The sequence below is a fragment of the Gavialis gangeticus genome, unplaced genomic scaffold (assembly GCF_001723915.1).
Source record: "Gavialis gangeticus isolate Ggan-Ray unplaced genomic scaffold, GavGan_comp1, whole genome shotgun sequence".
Taxonomy (NCBI): Eukaryota; Metazoa; Chordata; order Crocodylia; family Gavialidae; genus Gavialis; species Gavialis gangeticus.
Genome location: NW_017729000.1, coordinates 10,403,796 through 10,424,232, shown reverse-complemented (window position 1 = coordinate 10,424,232; position 20,437 = coordinate 10,403,796). Strand labels below are relative to the sequence as shown.

General features: G+C 41.2%; 1 protein-coding gene across 3 annotated transcripts in view; it reads left to right on the top strand.

Annotated features, from left to right (window-relative positions):
* Positions 1 to 278: 278 nt before the first annotated feature.
* Positions 279 to 20,437, top strand: part of SMAD5 (SMAD family member 5) — a 38,914-nt gene continuing 18,755 nt past the window's right edge. Inside the window, exons 1-2 of one of the 3 annotated variants that reach the window (XM_019506241.1) lie at positions 279 to 408; positions 13,487 to 13,548. The gene's annotated coding sequence lies outside the window, so the exon portion shown is untranslated. Of the gene's footprint in view, positions 409 to 9,170; positions 9,259 to 13,486; positions 13,549 to 20,437 lie in introns of those variants that run through there. The other 2 variants (XM_019506240.1, XM_019506242.1) reach the window with 2 other exon arrangements.

Sequence of the window (20,437 nt, the reverse complement as noted above, 5' to 3'; positions counted from 1 at the left end):
TCATTGATCAGAAATTCTGTGAAGCATGTTGCTGGTTCAAAGTATGGCTGTATTGTATTGCAATTAAAAACATTATTTCAAGATGAAAGAAACAAAACTTGTGTTGGTATACAACTTCCAGAAAGTTTCTAAAGTGGGAATTTGAAGTCTTTACACACACAAACACACACACACACACACACACACTTCCCAGCTTGACTGCCCTTGGTTGTTTGCTGAGAAGTATTTGTTATCTGATACCTCAGTTCTCCCAGCAGGCAGGGGGATACTTCACTCAGAGCTCCACCCCTAGCCTGTCTGTCGCCAGTATGAGAGAAAAAGGGAGAAATAGAAATCACTTGGAAAGGAACTAGAGGAAAAAAAATAAGGGCACAGAAAATGGAGCTGCAATAACTTTCTTTCTCCAAGGTAAAATGATGGAGATTTGCTTATTTTTTTCCTTCCCTTTAAAATATGTCTACTTCTTAATTTGTTAAACCCTGTATTTCAGGGGAAAGAGGAGAGCTGGTAACATGGCGTCAGATCCTAAAACTTTGCAGATTTTACTGTTGTTAAACTGAATGTAACTGAATAACGTGGCTAAGATCTAAGCACAGGCCTGTGCATGTAGAACTTTCCAAGGCAGCATCTGCTGCTAAGATCATTAATTTCTAGGATTTGAGTTAAATCATGAAACAATAAAGTTTTAATACTGGAGTTGTAGAAAATTCCTAACATTCATAGTGGGTTTGGAATAATGTGGATAGGGAAAAATGTTTTTTATTTTTAAAAAAGTATACGTCTGTGGAGAAGGAGAGATTTTGTGCTGAAGCATAGGTTTGAAATATGCATATAAAAGGATTGTGTTTGAATGGTATTAGGGTTTCTATTCCAGACAGTCAAGCAAATTGTGTAATGTTTATCTTTCAGTATCTTTAACCCAATCTAAAAGTGCAATTCTGTCCTCATGATGGGAAGCAATTAACGTATAAAACAGAGAATAGTATGTGTGTGTTGTAAATATGATCTAAAAGAGCTTTGAGAACCCAAAATGCAGTTCAGAAGATGCAGTGCACTGTAATTAGGGGTTTCAACTACTTTATTGACCAAGCCTTACGACCCATATAAGCACCTGGAGTGAAAAAGTTTATGAAGTTTTAACTTGTCCCTTACTATGCCAAATACAGAGAAATTGAGGCATAAACAGAGAATTATTTTTCTCTCCATTTCTTTCAGCCTTGTAAAAACCCTGTCTTAAATTTAAAAGCTGACTCCCCCCTATCCCCCTTCCCATCTTCCCCACAGCATTTCTATGAAATGTTTGTGTCATTGTGAGTTTAAAGACTAGGGAAGTGCAATGAGTGGTAAAAAATGGCAACAAGAAAATATTTTGGTTACTTTTATGAAAATTAAATATTTCTTACCTTTCCTTTTTTCTTCATCTTCTCTTAGGCCACCACTAAGTTTTAATTTAGAGGGCATCCTCTATTCTGCTTTTGTCCACATAAAAAGCATTTTTGGCTGCTGAAAATAGCTCCTGTGAAAATAGAAGCAGAATCGGCAAAATTGTTCCTAAAATCACTCACACTTTTACTTTCATTCTTTCACTTGGTTGAATTAATACAGAAAACACTCGGGTGAAAAGACAAATTTTGTGCTAAAAGTATTTGAAATCTGAGCAAAACAGGAAAGGCTAATAATCTTGCCCTTGAGGTTTTTTAGCAGTTTCATGAGATAGGCATGAATGTACTTACAGCTGCACATCTTGATACTGGAGAGGATATTAATTAAGCCAAAGGTAATATTTGTTGGTTAGTTGTATCACTAAGTGCGCAATGATCCGTTTTACCTCAAAAAAGCCTGATACCAGCTTTGCACCTGTGTTACTTTGTGGACCTCAGTGGAAACACTCCACAGTACTTACATCAATTAGAAAGAAAAGTCATGCTCTCAAGCAGCTCATATGTATGTGATTTTGAATAACAGGAATATTATTGCTAGTACCACTGTGCTGGAAAATGGCATGTGGCAATAATGGCAGTGGAATGTATTTGTCTTTTGGAATCAATTACGGTTATAACTAACAGTAATTATGTATGGGCTTGGTCCTCAGAGGCATTTTCACCTGCTTCTCTTGTCCCAGACTATAGATGCACTTTTTTCATTCGGTCTAGATAGTTTGTTGAATCATGAGAACCTTTTTCATCAATTTTGAAAGTGACAGCCCCTGCCGGCCAGAAGTATCCGTGTAATCAATGGAGGGCTAGTTTAGGTATAAACATTATGTATGCATACAGGGACTGTAGGATGCATTTACTCCACTGCAAGTGAAATGACAGACAACTAGGGTTGCATTGTCAGTTGCTTCTTTCCTTTTTCTTTCTGTTTTCAGCAGGAAAAAAACAATTATTTGTTTAAAGAATAAAATCCTTTGATGCCACCTATTAAAAATCTTGCCCATTTGTGTTATAGTGCAGTTCTGTGTAGTTCCATCCCAGCATCACTGGGGAATGGGTGTAGCCCAGAGAAGAATTTGGCCCCTTGTGTGAGCTATACTTTCAGTGTTTCCACTATTTAGGGCTCAGTTTGCTAAAAATAGTTTTCCTGTGGTTTTGGCTATGGAGCCGCAAATACAACTGCTCAGTGCATGGCTATTGTGGATCTTAGTCCTAATTCTGCTGCTGAAAGCGGTGGACTTCCAACTCAGTTTTGTCAACAGATTGCTATAATTAGTGTGATGCTGCATGTTAGACCTCCCCACCGTCCTGTACATGGAATGTGTCCCACCCAAATGTCAGACACTCTCAAAGCTGAACATGCTTAGGCAAGAACATTGGCATTGACACTTGGGAATGGGGAACTCTCAGAAACTGGCAACCTCTCTATAGCCTTGTACGGTAGAAGTCTGATGTAATGCTATAAACTAAGTGGTATATAGATGAGTAAATCTGTAGTACTACAATTAAAAAACAAGGCTCTACAAAGCCAACCTGGAACTAATAAAGGACACAGAACCTCATCCTGAGAGATGCAAGATGATAACAGTGTGCAAAGTTAACAGTGATGTGGGATTAATTTCCATTATGCAGTACATCTTTCTGTAACATCTTATCATGATGCAGCATTTTTGTTATGGATGACTTCTGAGCCTAGTGGTCACGAACTGCTCATAAAAGGCAGAAAAATAGTAACTCCCTGCGTTTTATTACTGGTGGGTCTCAAAATTTCTATGTAGTATTATTATGATAAAATGGGATGGTGGTATTGGAAAGATCGAGAACCACAGATTTCCAGTAATAAGTGAGAATACAACTTACTTCTATGCAACTGAAACAAAGATGAGCATAAAATGAGGGATGTTCTAGATAAATGGCAACCGTGAGGACATTCTAAGGAATAAGACCATTTACATTTTCTTCTACTTCTCCCTCTCTAAATTAGGGTATTATTTCATGTTAAGTAATTGGCATATCATTCCCCTAAATTTTCAGGAATATTTTCTGCTTTTCACAGGATCTAGTTATCCAACTATACATATTTTAGACAGGTCAGAATCTATTTACAGGTTTTAATATTAACTCTCAAATCTCAAAAGTATCTTTTCAATATTCAAATGGTCTTCTTGTTGGTAGCTTCTCCTGGGATATATATTCTAAACTTGTGTACCGTTTTCTCTTCTTGTAGCTGTGATTATCATCTCTGCGCATAAGACTCCCAGACTCACTTTTCTACTCTCTCTCTGCTCAGTTTTGCATCTTGAGCTGCCTTTCTGACATATCAAACAAGACATACCAAATCATCAATGTTTTTGTATTCTGTACAGCATGGGGAACAATTTTAGATGCTCAAATGATAACAGTAATATTGATCTTGCTTTAACATCTCTTGTTTAGAACATTTTCACTGATCTCAGTGCTTAACTTTTTTCAGGTGATTAAGAAAAACTGTGGATATAACAATATTCACAGATATTGACTTTTCTTTTCCTCCGCTGTCCAGCAACTTTATATTAATATCCAGCACATCTATAACACCAAATGAGTTATTGTTGCTGTCCTCCTTTCCCATACTGTCCAATGTCTATCAACATTAGTCAGTAAGAGGATGACAACAACAATATGGAAATATTATACAGCTGAGGTATCAAACTTGCCGCAGGCCCTTGGTTAGATAGGGACTGCAAGGGCATGGCCCAGGTTGGATCTGCGGAGCTAGCAGCAACTGAAGTGGGGCCATATTCTGGCAGCGGCACAGAGCTGTGTTTGGGAAGCAGCATGGGTCTGGGACCAAGTAGCAACAGGGAGCTGCATTCAGGCAGCAATGTGGAGCTATGTTTGGGCAGCATAATGGGACCTCCCCAGGTATGTGGTGGTACAGGGCTGTATTTGGATAGCAGCACAGGTCTGGGGGGTTGCTGCAGATGGTCACGTCCATTGATGTTGGAGGCTCCTGAATTCTGTGGCAGGCTATTCCTCCTCCAACTTCTAGTAGTCTGCCAGACTCCTGGCAGGCTGGATCTGGTCTGTAAGCTGTATGTTTGACACCCATATTGTACACTAATGCAGGCTACTTCATGACTCCCTTCTCTTTCAACTTAAGGTAAAGCATGCAGAAGTAACAGTTCTTTCATGGAGCCCTAAGTAATTTTAAACAGGTATTTCTAAATAATTTGAGGTTCTGTTCCACAAAAGCATCCATGTTATACCCCAAGACTATGAACTCAATAAGACAGTGTCCCACAGTGGCCCATAATTCACCATGTACCTTTGGGAATAAACACTTAAATATTCTACTCCGTATTTTGAAACTGCTTTAGTCTTTTTCTTCCTCCATATGTTCTGTGTTGTACTAAATCTCTGCTCTATGTTCTGCTTGTGAGACAGCCACCTGAGTTGCCCTTTGGTCTTCTCATACTGCTGCAAATAGTGAGATTATCTACAAAGACCCAACTTCCTCCACCCACCTTTGAACTCTTCCAAAATATGACTGTGTGCTTGGATATACAGCAGGTCCTAGTGAAGGCAAGGCTGGCTGTACTGTGGCCACCTGAATCCACAGACATGCTTCCAGGCCTGGAAGTTGCTCCAGGCTCATCCTCAGAGCCCATTTTTGAGCCTTCAGCCTTTGGTAAAGACATTTGCTGGCTAATTTCAAGGTCATGTTAGAAGATTTGGATGGGTGGAGCATGCTCAGCACTTCCCCCATGGCACCAGCTGCTACAGTGTGTTTCAAGTGGGGGTTCTAACACTTTAACTATTTTTAAACTCGTTTTCCTCTTACCAGCAATTTAAAGGTTCAGTTAAGGCAATCATTTTAAGAGTCACAGGAAGATCAAGGTTTCATAATTATTTTCCTAAACCATTTCCTTGTATTTATGTATTGTATTTAGTTATCAAACTTAGAGGCTAGAGAGACGACACCTTTGTTGTGGTATAATTTACATCACAGTAGTGTTAAATAGGAGCTGAAATTAGGGAAACTTTGGCCAATCCAGTGGAAAATTGCGCCTGAAAGACTGAGGGATAAGTTGCACCAGTTTACATGTCACGGACATCTGTCCATGTCTATCCCAGGACATCCTTTTGCTAAGGGTTTATCTGTCACTTAGGCGAAGTACAGACAGTCAAAAAGTCTAAGGCTGAATCAATTCAATCTTTACAAATTAGTCTAAGCTGCGTAGATTGAACTGATAAGCAAGTGAACAGACATTCACTTTTGATTCCAGAAACGTGGCCACATGCCTGCAGTGTCCCCGGCCAGAGGCTGGGCGGCGCTAGAGCACACCTCCCTGCTGGGCTGGAGCAGACAGCTTGGGTCAAGGCTGGCCAGCCCACCCTGCAGGGGTGAGTTTTGTGGGGGAAGTACAAAGCAGCCTGGGATGCTGGAGAACTGTGAGTTAACTTGAATCCAGGACAGAAGTCCAGTACACTGATTTAAACTTAAATCAGCTAACTCTGATACTATATCCATCCAGATTTGTCTTAAACTGGTTTCAGCCATTTTGAAAATAGTTTATGTGCACTGAATTTCTGTTGTGTTACAGATTTGAACTGGTTTTCCATCACTTGTACTGGTATTATTGGTAAGCACAGTAATAACCACAACTGTGCCCTGCAGCAGTTGTATATCTCTCATTCTGTGATCTCAGTGGAAATTATGTCTGGTGTACACATTCAATGTAAATTACACTACGTCATGGGATCATCTGTCTGGACTAAGTTTTTTAGATTCACATGTACATGTTGGGACAAGCTGGGACAACAGTGGTTGGGTCAGAAGCACCAGCTCACCATGGAGCAAGCAGGATTTTTTCAGCCCTAAAGGTTACCGCCCCCATGCTCCAGATTGTATCTCAACAAAGTTATTAGCCATACTTGGGACAAGGCTATTAGGTGTACTTGGGACAACTTACCTGATTGAACCCCTCTGGGGAGCTTAGGTGCCCCTTTGCCTCCTATCCAGATTACAGCAGGATCGAGGAAAGAACTAAGAGCCTAGCTGCTCTGACTGTGGTTCTTTGCTTCCATGCAAACCTGTGTTTAGATGCCTCGGTAATTTTGGAGTCCAAAATGAGGTGCTAGATGGGTTTTGCAGCTGGTGGGGCGAAGTGTTCTGAATTGCTTTTTTGCATTTGCTTACATAAATTCTCCCTAAGTCTCATTTTTAGTAGCCAAAGATGACTCTTAGCATCTTGCCCAGAGACTGTAAACAATGCTAATAGGGATAAGATTTGAAAGACAGATATTTCAGGTTTCTGTTCCCATTGCTAAGGCTATGATAAGTTATTAAATACTGCACAAGGGAGCAGACCTGATCTAGACTGATAGGCTGAGGTGTTTTACTGCTTTTTTTTTTGTGTGCCACTGCTTCTGTAGGGGTTGTAAGAACGTATGAAACTTGACTTCACTTGCATAATATGTTATTTCTGCCATCCTGTTGACTGGAAGGAGACCAGCTGCTTATTTATGTTCATCATTTATGTTGCTTGGTTCCAGAACATTTAGAGTATTTCTTTAAAGCAGAGGTGTCAAACATATAGCCTTCAGGAGTCACTGAGCCATTCCCTCCAGTCTGTAGGGCTCCCGGTAGGCCAGGAAATTCAGGGACTGGGACTGCTGCAGAATCTGAGGTATAGGGCCCTTTTGGGCCTGGTTGTCACAGGCAGAGGGACAAGTGAGGGCTGTGCCAACACAGCCCCGCTGACTCTGCAATTACTTGGCCTGCTGTCCTTTACCCTGTGGCTACTTGTTTGCTTCTGTTGCTGATCCTGCCATCCATGCTTATGGCACCACTGGCCTCATCACCTCTGCCACTTGCCTTGTCATCAGGTACAGATCTAGCTGAGGGGATGGGATGAGTTTTACACCCCTGCTCTAAAGAATCATTGCTGAGATGGAAAGTATTTCAAGCACTGCCCCTAACCCTACCTCTAGACTTAAATTAATAACTACATAATTCTTACTGTACCATTATTCCTCCCCCCTCTTTGGACAGCTTTAGGTTTCTTCACCAGCAGCACTGACATTTCTGTAGCAAAATACATCATAATTCTGTATTGTGTGTGTCATTAAATAGTATACAACTCTTTTGGAGCTCTTCAATCAAAGTACATTTTGTTTCATAGAAGTCTAGGAACCTTTACAACTGGCACGTGAACATCTAAAATGCCTGCTGCCAATTTGCTGTTTGTTATTCAGTTTATTAATTAAGCTACACAAAAGGGTTGGAAAAAGTCCAGCTACTTTGTTGTCCCACTTTAAGGGTGAGTGGCCATACCAGAACAATTGTTCACTGGCTAAACTACATCAGCCTGTTCCTCCGCAGTCTCAGTAAATTGCCGGGCGAAGCACAGTATTAGGGAATGACTTGACCACCATGTGGGTCTAGTTGCAATGTGTTGGTGTTGGATCACAGGTTACCGAAGACTTCTAGCTACACTTGAGATGATCTGGAGCCAGGGGCAATTTTGTCTGAATTTTCAAGGTGTTTCAAGCTTCAGTCTCATGTATGAGAGGGGGTTGTTGAAATGCACAAAGATTATTTTTGTGGCGGGTTTTGATTCAGCATCATCTCTAACATTTAAAAGGTATGGTTACTTTTCTCATTTATCTCTACATACTATACTGCCCGCTATATTTCTCTGCGTCTTACTGTTTTTTGCCCCCTCCTAATATATCATGCCATTTACAATGCCCGTTGCGCTTCAACCCACGCGCTCAGCTTGCCGGTGTGAATTGGTGTCGCTACACTGGCTTCAGTATAACACAATCCTGTTACATAACGGGGTCCTTGCTCTGTAGGCAAAACCAAACCATATTATACAGTCAAGCAGCCGGTGCATTGCTGCATTACGATCATCACACAGTCGAGGTGGCTTGACACTTCCCTTTGTGCGCGTATCCGTTCTTCTAGGTAGCTTACAGGAAGGGTGACGACTTGTATTTCAAGGAGTAAGGAGAACTGCAAGGAAAATACAGGATACAACCTCGCTTGGTGGGACGCCGCCCACGGTTGTATTGTTTCTGGTACAAAAATCGCACCCTTGTCTAGCACGGTATTTGCTCGAAGAGCTGTTTTCTTTTTTTCAAACTGTCCCGTATGTTTTTCATTAGCTCCTGTTTTATTAGGCAGGATTTATTCTGTAATTCCTCATCAGCAGCTGAGGTTTTTTTAAAGGCACGTAGATGCAAAGGAAGAGAAATCTCCAGCAAATTGGGCAGAGATGCGAGGGTGGGACCCGTGCCAGCTATTGCAGGGCCATGAGTTGCATTTTGCTCGTAGCAGGGGAGGATTTTGCTGGGTACCAGCATTCAAATAACTGGCAGTGATTTGCTCCATGAGGTGCATACTCCATAAAAGGAGTTGCAAGACAGCCTGGGCCCTCTGTGCAGCCTGAGGAGAAGCATTAGGCGGCTCCAGGCTGAGGACAGGGGGGTTTCACTCGAGCTGTACAAAAAAAAGGTTTTTTCCCCCTTCTTGTTTTATGGCAAATGACACTTGTTGGTGTCTGTCTCGCGCTGCAGGGTTTGGTACCGCTGCGAGGAGACGAGAAGACCGCGTCTCAAGGCTGCGCGCCCAGCACTGAGCTGAGGGAGGCGGCTGGGACTCAGCCCGCCCCCTTCCGCGGCCCCCGGCGCATGCGCGCTCCGCCCCCTCGCGCACATCCGGGTCCTCGTCCGGCCCCTGCCGCCCGCTGCCGCCTTGTCCCCTAGGCGCGGACCAATAAAGTTTTGTTGAGGCCCGGCTCGACTCGGCCTGTGCGGAGCGGAGAGGCCGCCGGTGAGTGGGGCCGGGCCCTTTGTCCTCCGCGGGACAGGCGCGGGGGGCGGGTAGGAGCGCAGCTGAGGCGTTGGGGAGCGTCTCTTTGGAGACGGGGGGGCGGGGGCGTTTCCCTGGAAACCGTGGAGGGGGGGATATTTCCCTGGAGACCAGGGAGAGTTGGGAGGAGTGTTTCCCGGGAGACCGGGGGGGCTCCCTGGAGCCCTGGGGGCATTTCCTTAGAGACCTGGGGGGCTGGAGGGTGTCTCCCTGGAGAGCAGGGGGAGTTGGGGAGGTGGTTTCCCTGGAGACTAAGGGGGGCTGGAGACCTTGTGGGTGGGATCTCCCTGGAGACTGGGGGGACTGAGGGGGGATGTCTCCTCGGAGGCCAGGGGCAGTGGAGGGGTTTCCCTGGAGACCGGGGGGGTGGGTCTCCCTGGAGGGGCGAGGGGGGCATTTCCCTGGGGGCTGGAGGGCATCCCCCTGGAGACGGGGTGTTTCCCTGGAGACTGGGGCAACAGATTGGAGACCGGGGGGGATATCTCCAGGGGGGTATGGGGCTTTGCTTGAGGGATTGGTATGATGCCCCCCGCCCAAGCATATGCCAGTGCCTCCAGGGAAGCACAGGCTCGTGTGCTTGACCCGAGTCAGGAGTGCACGGCTGCCAAGGGAGGGGCTGGGGTTGGGGTTAGCCCTTGATCCTATAGCTCTTTGCTGCCAGGGTTGTGGTTTCTTCCCTGTGCCCCATGCTCCTCCTGCCTCAGATGTGCCTGGCATCCACCAGTGGCCTCGCAGCCCTGGTCCTAGCTGGGCAGCTCCCACGGGTGTGTTGGACCTGGGAACGTGAAAGAGGAAGCGTGGGCCAGTGGGGAAGGCACAAGATGGGCAATCAAGTGACCCGTGGCCTCCCCCAGGCCTGGGACTTCCCCATGCCAATGTAACCAAGTTACGGAATTAGCCTTGCTGTGTTTCAGTTCTCCCTGTGTCTCAATCGGCAGTTTTTCCATTTCTTTTTCAACTCAAGGCACCCCTGGATGGATGTGAGATGGCCCTTCTTAAACTCAAAGCCTCTCTCAGAAGATGCCACCTCTGAGTCTCCACATCATGTTTGACTACAGGAAAATACCAGAGCAGCTCTTCTGTTGCGAAGAACTTGGAAAGACCACAGCAGGTCAGAGTGGTTTTGACACAATGGATTCTTCTTCAGAATTTCTGGGTTTATCTTGCGAATCACATTTGTACACCTAACAGTGCAAACCTTGCATAGCATCCCAGGGCGCTCTTGAAAGGATCTCTAGGCACCCAATTGAGAATCACATATCCTCCCCGTCTCCCAGAGGCTTAATTTACTCGTCCAATTTACTCGTACATTTTAAATTTACAGTCTCTTAAGTGGAAGACATCCTGTAAAAGGGTGAAGATTGTACATAATGGCCAGCTTGGAGATGTGGCCCACTGTTATGAGGCATCAGAGAATAATAAGCGAAGTTTGCATTACTGTGCTGTCTTTCCCTGTTGTCAGGGGGAACCTTGGATGACCTGGTGTAGATAAAATGTGTTGCTGTTCTTCTTTCACTCTACTGCAGTGATTCTGGTACCGCAAGACCCTTTCAAGGGTGCTGCAGGGTGCCACAAATTATAGTCACTGTTAGGCGTTGAAAAACATGATTCGCAAGGTAAACCCAGACATTTTCAATAGGAATCTACAGTGTCAAAAACATTCTGACCTGTTGTGGTCTTTCTAAGGTTTTTGTTACAGAAGAATTGCCTTATTTTTTCTGCAGTCAAAAACGCAGTGGAAAGTTAGAGCTGACACTTTCTGAAGCACCTTGAGTCTACTGAGGGATACCTTAAATCTAAAAAAGCTGAGAACCGCTTCTCTACCAGAACTATTTACACTTACCTCCCAAGTATTTAGCCATTGTGTTTGGTATGTTAAAAAGTGAAAACGAAGAGAAGAATTATTCAATGTATATTTCTCGTAATGAAGTAATGATTATGAGAACCTTCTGTTCATAAATCCTATAGTTTTTTCTCATAGCTAGCATCTGAGTTCCACTTTTTTTGTTGTTTTTCAATCTTTTCTTCACACTTTCCCTCTCCAACCATAATTGTCAAATGGTCTGATGCTCTTCTGTAGTTGACAACCAATGGTGATGGAAGATAATGGAAAAACTTGTAATTTCAGCAGAGTTGTTTCATAATTAGTACTGTTTTTGAAAACATAAATATGAGATTAAAATAAACACTTGGTTTGGTTGCTTGTAATCTGCTGCTAGGTTTAGTATCTTTATCCCACAGGAAGACAGTAGTGGTTCTGTTTTTATCTCACCTGAATTAAACTTCTGTTGGGTATGGCCTGAAATCACTGTTAAGTGCCTCAAGGCATTTATTTTTGAAAAAAAAATCTACCCAGTGAGGTAACTTGTTCAGAAAATGCTGGTTTGACCTCAGATATAGACATAATGCACCACAGATGAAGAACTCATTAATGAATGCAGAGTACACCGGGTAAACGATGTGAGTAAGATAAAATAGAGAAGGGATGGAAAGAGAGAGGAACTTTTCTCCTCTTGGGGAAGCTTTAAATGAGCTAAGAGTGCAAGGATGCAATGACAGAATGTTGCCAGGGTAGAGATGGAGCTAAATTGCTGTTTTAGTAAGTTTTGCATTTGAATACTATGTGAGGGAGTTTACAGGTTCTTCTGAATTTTAACCTGTGACTGAACCTGAAGGAGAGGAAGTTGAGCCCCTAATCTTTTGGTTTCTTGTTTTTGCTTTGAAGTCAGATTTCAAATTGTGTGTCTTGCATAAATGACCTGTTCTGCTATCTTCATATTGATGATAAAGTACAATCTGACTGTTCAGAATTGTTCTTGTACTCTTCTCAAGACAAATGTTACTAATAGTTTATTAAATGCATTTCAAGGTTTTTTTGGACAGTGTTTGAAAGTTAGGCTGTTGGCATTGCTAAGATCTTGCAGAGAACTACATCTTTTATTTCAAGAAGATGTAATTTATAAATGGTTGCTTATAGATTTTGTTGTTTAAAGGCGCGTTAAGTAAAACTTGTGTTATTTTGTAACAGCTCTTTTATTTGCCCTGTTTTGGAAGCAATTGCATAGATATACAATTGTCAAAAAGGAAGCATATTATGGTTCCCCCCAAACCACTACACTGTTACTTTGGGATGTCATCTGGTTTAAAATGCAAGCCAGTGCAAAGGTTTCCCAGTGGTTGTAATAGCTGTTACAGAGAACAATTAAATTGTGTGTAAGGCTTTCTTAAACATGCTTCCTTCTCACGTAAACTGCTTCTTCAGCAAGCTTTTGTAGTGAAGAAACCCACTCATGCTCAAACCAAGCAATAGTCATTCTTATCCTGTAGAATAGTGTGGTTCGTGGCTAGCATAGATAAGTAAAATAACTACTTTGGCAGTGTTGAGTGAAGTTGTAGCCTTGTGGCTGAGGAAATATGCAAGAGACCATGATTTTTTTGTGATGCCTTTTATTGGATCAACTAACTGCATGGTTGGGACATACAAGCTTTTGAATGTGATGTATTCTTAACTACTTTTAAATGACTTGTGCATATAATTGTATTAAAACTAGGAGTATCACAGTTATCAGCTTAATTACAAATATCTCTTTTGTACAGGCCACTTCTGCAGTACTCTTAAAACCAAGCAGAAAAGTTTGGCTGGCACTTCAGTAGGCTTGACCAGTGGAGATTGGCAAGGTCTGGGACATTGTCTGCCAAGTCTGTATCCCTGCCCCCAAGATTGAGCTTGCCAGGGACTGTCACCCTTGACAGAGGATCTTTGTCAGACTAGTTGCTACTGATCCACCAACTATGAGGTAGTGTCTCTGAATTCTGGGTCAGTGGATGTCACAAACGGACAAAGCCAGAATACTTTGTCATTAACTCACTCTATGCAAGGAAGAGAGAGAGATTAGTGTGTTACTGTTGTCAGTCTTCTCTCCAAATCCTGCAGCATTCGTAAATTTGTCAGAGCTTTAATGCAGTCCAGCTGCAACTTTTTTGTGTATTTCTTGTTTTCAAAGAAAAGTTTTTATGACGGCATATAAAGTTTCTGCTCTCTGTTGAGATTTTGATTATCCTGATGTCCAGTTCACACTTCCCATGGGTCCTAGTGAAAGTATTGTACTTCATTTAGCTGCATATGTACAATAACTTTAAACTTTAGGATAGGTTCACATAACTTGATTATTTTTTTCATATATTTCAGGTCTTGTAAGAAGTACTGGCATGACAGACGTGGAGAATGTCTTCCATTTTTCCACAGAACAGGTATAGCATTAACTGAAGTTGGGAAGAGTTGCACCCTTTTACTGCACGTGGTTTGGCCCGTTTGTGTGGCATTTCAATTTTGAAAGATTGCCTTTTAGTCATCCAGGTAGTTCAGTCTAAACAACCATCCAGCCATTGATTCCTGTCTGTTAAAAATGGCAACGGGGGCATTGGTTTGTGCTGTTTTAATCGGTGACTTTCTCACATAGGTCTTTGTTATTTGAAAGTTGGCTTTCAGTTGTAGATACTTGCTATAGGTAAAAGGTACTGAGTAACTTAAACATGAGCCAGGGTAATGTTTGACGTTCCAGAAGCAGATCGGGAATTTTTCAACAAACCCTTTTGCTTCGGAAGGTGCTGACTTGTTGAAACTAAAACTTTAAATGAAAATTTATGGCTTTGACAATACTTTTGTTGGGGTGGTTTCTGGTGTCTTAAGATGAAATTTCTGGTTGGTATGGCAGAAAGGATGACGGTTCCCAGGATAGCCAATGACCAGATGATTAGTTCTCCCAAGTTCTAGCCAAGTGCCATAGATTCGGGTCCCTCCTCTTCCTGAATCTCCTGTATTCCAGGCAAGTGTCCTAATCTAGCAGGCCCAGCCTGCTGTGTGTGCGCCACAAGTCGCACGGACAGCCTGTGTGTGGCACACAGCAAACTGGGGGGTAGACAAGCAGCACAGTGGCAGATAGGACAGAAAGCAGAGGCTGTGTGGGAAGGGATTGCCTTGCATGGGAGCAGTACTCGGTGAGGGTGCTAGACTAAGTTGTGGCAGGCCTACCAAAAAAGTTAGCTCCCATCCTAATCCATAACCTGCTCCAGGTTATTGACTTTCCTTGAACGGAAGGGAGGTGTCTCACAAAGGTTTTCAAAAGGACTCTGTTTTGTTTTGCTGCAGCCCAAAACAAAATCTTGAAATCTTGTAAGGTATTTTCAAACCAGAATTCTTTTTTTCAGGCAAGCATGAATGCCGAGTTTTCATTGCTGTCACATTGAGTTGAGGATGTTCACTTCTTTTGGAAAGCGAAACCTTCAGCATTTCTGAATGTGAATCTGAGTTCTGGCAGGGAGCTCGCGCTTTCCAGGTCTGACCTTTTCTGAAATGTAAAGGCTGCCATTGTACTAGGTGCTGATATACTTGCTCTACACTGCCTTTAGTCCTGAAGTTTGCATGACTGTCTTCATTTATGTATGGAAGCCCGCGATTCAAAAGGATTGTTCACTAACCCATTCCTTCAAGGGTGCCCTTACTTTTTATGCTGTAGTCCAAAAGTTTCCAAAGTGGCCAACATGTATGCTGGTTAAGAATGTTAATCAAATGCATATGTCACTTAGACTTTTAAAAATGAAACTTTATAGACAATTTTAAGTGATATGCAAGTGGGGAAATAAAAAGAACATATATTGAAATGGAAAGGAGGGTTTTGAGGTTGTTCATAACTTTTGTGTTTAAGTTGGCTATTTTAGATTAGGATGTTTTTCAGTTTCTATTACTTTCATGTTTACTAAAATATATTGCTTTGCATGGGAAGTTTGAGTAAAAGTAAGGAATTTCAAAGGTAATATGAAAACAATTGTCAGCTAATATTTGAGTAGAAATTCAGTTGGCTGAAACTAAGGCCAGCTTTTAAAATACTGTCTGAGTTCCAAAGTGGTAGTTTGCAAATAGATTCTACCTTCATTTTGTATCCATTTTTTTTTTTTAAATGTCAGGTGGTTTTGTGCTTACACAACATGTAGATTTGGTATCCCTAAGGGGAAAAAACTTGATAGTCTCACAGTGGATCCTAGCACAAGTCTGGCAGTGCAGCCTTCTGTTTACTGTGCCATTAAGCATTCCTTAATAGTGACCTGGAATTAAACCACCTTTGTGTGGGAAAGTTGCTTTCTTTCAACGACTATTCAATCCTTGATGCGTCTGATAGAATTGAACAGACAACTTTTCTGCTGTATGTCCTCAAAGACAGACCCAACTGAATGCATATGCATTCTCTGTAGTGTCCACTAGTATCCCACACGTTTCCTGCGAGCGAACACTGATGGAGTGAAGAGACTCTTGTTGAAACTAGGTGAAGTGGTAGTTGCCTAATAATTCCAAAGGCTATATTATTAAATAGAAATGCACCACATTGCAGTTCGGAAGAGAGGAGTGAGCTCATAATAAAAACGTTATGTCTATAATGTCAATATGTGAATGTTTAATATAAAGGATGTCATCTCCAGGCATAAAAAATATATAAAAGGATTTGAGTCCAATTATGCTGTGCACTGGGAAGTGCTTGCACAGTACACATCTCTTAGCAGACTTATCTGCAGAGATTCTGCTTAAAACTGTTGAGCTGTGTTGGTAGTTCTAGTGGGCGGCCTGTTTATATTTTGAAACTGAGTCAGTCTAAGTTGCTTCTAATTACAGGCAAGAACATTCATTGTTTTAGATTGGAAATTGTCATTGAAATCCCTGTGTATTTGTGTCCTTGCATTTTTAAAACAAAAATCTGTCCAATAGGGAGAGGCTGGTGCTGATGCTTCGGCAGTATTACAAAACTCAGTAAGCTGCCCTCCGCCCAAAATAATTGCCTGCCCCTGGTTTAGTGGCATGCTATGGGTTTACTACTGCCAGCGATACTGGGAATTCACAGGCCATGGTGTTATCTACAGTGAATTGTTGGCAAGTGAAAACCTAAACCCATCAGTTACGTAGGGATTTAGAGACAAAGCACCCTAGCTATAAAGACAAGCTTCTTGACTTTTTTTTTTTTAATGAACGTGCAGAGGTTTGAAAACATCACCAAAAAAGACTTGAACATGTAAAGGGTCTTGATGCCCGTCTTGCTGGGGTCATCTGATCCCAGCAGTCTTTCCTGCCCAGCACAGGGGGCTAGACCTGATGATCTGTAAGGTCCCTTCCAGCCCTTAACAACCATGAAACTATGAAATGAGCCTACTGAGTTTATCCATTTATGAAATTTTCTTCACCTGCTCATAAGCGGGGGGGAAAAAAAATCTCATGGAATCAGAAACACGAATTGCTTAATCTTGGTGGAGATGCGTCTATCAGTTGTCAGGCATATAGTACCTGGAAGACTTGCAATAATGCTTCTCATTACTCTGTCTTTCCTTGATAAGTGAAACTTAATCTGCAAGTTCTGCTGATAACCAACTTTGTTTATATTTAGCTGCTCTGATGAGGTATGAAGAAGGGTTTCAAACAATGGACTTGTTCACACAACGTGTTTCCTTCCATGTGCTGTAGTCATAAGGAAGAACTTGTAATGTAAAATTTAAGTCTGCCACAATGTCTCGTTCTGATACGGAATTGAACTTCCCTTTGTATTCAGTAACTAAAAGCAATCTGGGTGTCCTTTACCACATTTTTAACTTGTGAGTAGAATATTGCATCTTGTGGTGTATTGAAATGCTATTTTTCACATCTAAAAGTAAATAAATAAAGGAATAACCTGGGAGTTAAGCTGCATTCTTAAATAGCCATGTAAGGTATATACTGGGGAAAAAAATTGTTCTATTTTATTTGCTTGGTTAAAAACCATAACCAGTTTGCACTTGTGAAGAGATAATAATGTCTAGGGTGACTGTCCTGACAAATCTGCTGTTGTCTGGGGAGGCTGTTAAGGGATTCACATGTAACATTATGAAGGAAGTGCTACAGTTTAAAGTTTATCTCTGAACATATAAAGGCATACCTCATTTTATTGCGCTTTGCTTTATTGCGCTTCGCAGATATTGCGTTTTTTTTTAAATTGAGGCAAGACCCTCCACCAGCAAAAAGATTGCAACTCGCTGAAGGCTCAGATGATGGTTAGCATTTTTTAGCAATAAAGTATTTTTTAATTAAGGTATGTACATTGGTTTTTTAGACATAATGCTATTGCACACTTAATAGACTACACTGTAGTGTAAACATAACTTTTATATGCACTGGGAAACCAAAAAATTCGTGTGACTCGTTTTATTGCGATATTCACTTTATTGCTGTGGTCTGGAACCGAACCCGCAATATCTCCAAGGTATGCCTGTAATCTCTTTGGTTGTGACAAAATATCCCACCGCAGTTACAACTAATTGTAATGACTTTGCCCTTTTAGAAAAAGTCAGTAGCTTTTGAACATGGCTGGTCTATTGAGTTATCCTGAATACTGTCCTTGCATGAAACAGAAGTGGAAGGCTATAAGCGTAGTATATGTAGCTTCATTGTAAACTTTAAAACTATTTAAAAAAAATCAATTTTAGGTGGAAAACATGGTTTAGAAAAAGGGGTTCCAGGAATGTTTTGTGACATAAAACTACCCACAGAAATAGTCAGGTTTCAGTCTACAAGGAAAAACAATAAAACTTTTTTTTGCATTCTGTTTCTTGTATGAAGTAGGGTTTTAACCTTTCAGTATTGCACTCTGGCTAAATGGAGTTTTTCAAGCACTTATTATGAAAGCAGAATTCACAGTACCATTTAAGCTGCTGGAAGTCTTATTGATCTTTCTACTGGCTCTTAAATGCATTTCACTTTTTCTTTCTGTTAAACGATGACAAGGAAGTCTGATCGTACTATCAGGTGGCTAGAATTGATTTATGTTGTGCAAATTATATAGATCTGTAGAACTTTCTTCTTAGGTGTAGTTTGTCCTGCTAGAAATTCTATTTGCTTCCTCATGTTTTATGAAGTTAGAAGTTAAGTATCCTACTAGCAAATTTGATACAACTAACTCTACACTTGTCATTGCATATTCGAATCAGTTTGACTACTGTCTGCATACTGCTTTGAGAACACACTTTGGATAAAGCTGCTGAACTTGTAAATCCCTGAGTCTGTTCTGCAGTTCATAAATTCCTTTTCAGTGTCCATTTATGAAAATCAATGTAAGGTTGCTTGCTAGGGAATCTCTTTCCCAAAGGAAAAAGAACTTTCCTTTTTGATAATACAGACATCCCAAAATGTTGCATCAAGTTTGGATTAAAATATCTGGTTTAGCAGATTTGTGAGCCATATTTTGGTGTAGCAAGAAGGGAATAATAAAATAAGACTGAAATGTATCAAATTCTACAGATTCTGACTCCTGATAGAAGCTTTGCTTTTCTTCACATACCACTCAAAGGGTGAGGATGATCTCTCTCTCTTTTTTTTTAATGCATACTCACGTAAGCTCCTTTAAGATCTTTTTAAGAAAACCAGCGTGGGTGTGTATACAGCGATAGTTAAATAAAATGTTTTTCCAGAATGATCATCTTCAACAGTTTTGTAACATAGCCGCTGTTGACAAGTTCTTAAAGAAATGGGTGAAGGATTTGCTTTGCAGTCTTAACTGTTCTGAGATGTTGGAATGGGTATGGCTGTTTTTGCAAACATGTCTGAAACCATCACCTTCTGTTGTAACATCTTAGGGATATTCATTCTTCTTGTTTTGCAAGCTTATGATTGAGCTTTCAGAGCAGACTCAGAGTTTCAAGACAGTGATGTTAGCCTCAGAAAAACTTACAGAAAAAAACATGCAGTCATGTTTAGTGAAAGAGGTTTCTAACAAAATTCTTTCAACACTTGTCCGGCAGGTGCTACTTGTTCTAACACACATCTTTATGTTATATAAACGTCTTTGTGTGTGAATAAATGCCCCTTGCACACGATATTTATACAGCAACTGTGTCAAATGTTGCTAAGTAGAACTAAAACTAAAAAGCTTTTGAATCCAATGGATGTGTATTACACCATGATTACATACTGAACAAAACTACTTCTGATTTGTACATGTTATTTGCTGGACAGTGCCAGGTAAATATGGTAATCAATGGAAAGATGAGATGGAAATAATTTAGAAGTTTAATTTCAAGACACTTGAACTGTTCTCGTAGGTATTCCCAATGCATGTATGCAGTAAGGTAACCCATTTAAGGTATTTTTGTGTGCACTGCTTGCCACTCAGTAACTTCAGCATGGAATGGATAAGAGGGTAGCTCTTATACTTTAAATAATGTTAAAGCAGACTTCAGGCTTTTGCTCTATTTTCCCTATTATTTCTGCTGAAAATACTAATTGTTTGACCCTTTCTGTGATGTTCTGCATGGGCCTATTCATCTTAGTGTGGTGAGCAAGGGCTGAGATCTTGGCACTACTGAAGCTCTATTCTATTTGTTGCCTTTGCCATTGACTTAGTCCTTGGGGCAAAATCAACGAAAGTACTTCTATACCTTTCTAGGATAAATTACTATTTATAAGGAAGCTTGGAAATGGAAATTAGGAATGAGCTTGCATCTGAGTGGTACACAAATTTGTAACGTGTTAATTTGGATTGAGTAGCTTTCACTTGTGCAAGAGAATAGCCTTAGTTTCAACTTTTTGCCTAATTTAGTTGTTCTAGTGCATTTCCTGTCATTTTGAAGGCTGCACCCATGGAAAAGATTTTTGTATGCGTGATCTGAAACCAAGATATTGTGAACCAACTTCACACTTAATATGCATGTTAGTAGGCATGTTCTTCAAGTAAAAAAAGAAAGTCATTGATGTGTTTGCTGGGGGTTTGGTTTTGTTATACTTCCTGCTTTTAACATTTGCATAGATAAGCTTCCTTTCTGACAGTTGTATGTAATGTTCCCCCCAAACCTTTACATTACTACTCGGTAGTATTTATTGCAGTACTGCATTCAGTAAGTGCTGACTGAAGTAATAGAAGACCTCTTTCTTTCATTTCTTTTCTCATTTTGGTATTGTAATGAGCATTTAAAAGTAAGTAAGATGCTTCTAATGAGAATTACCATTAATTCCCCCCACCTTCCCAGTTTAAAATGCCTTGTTATGTTGGGAGAATTACCATAGCTTTCAAAATGATGCTGTAGGATAAGGCCATTTGTAGTAACTGTCTGTTCCAAATCCCTTTTCCTTTTG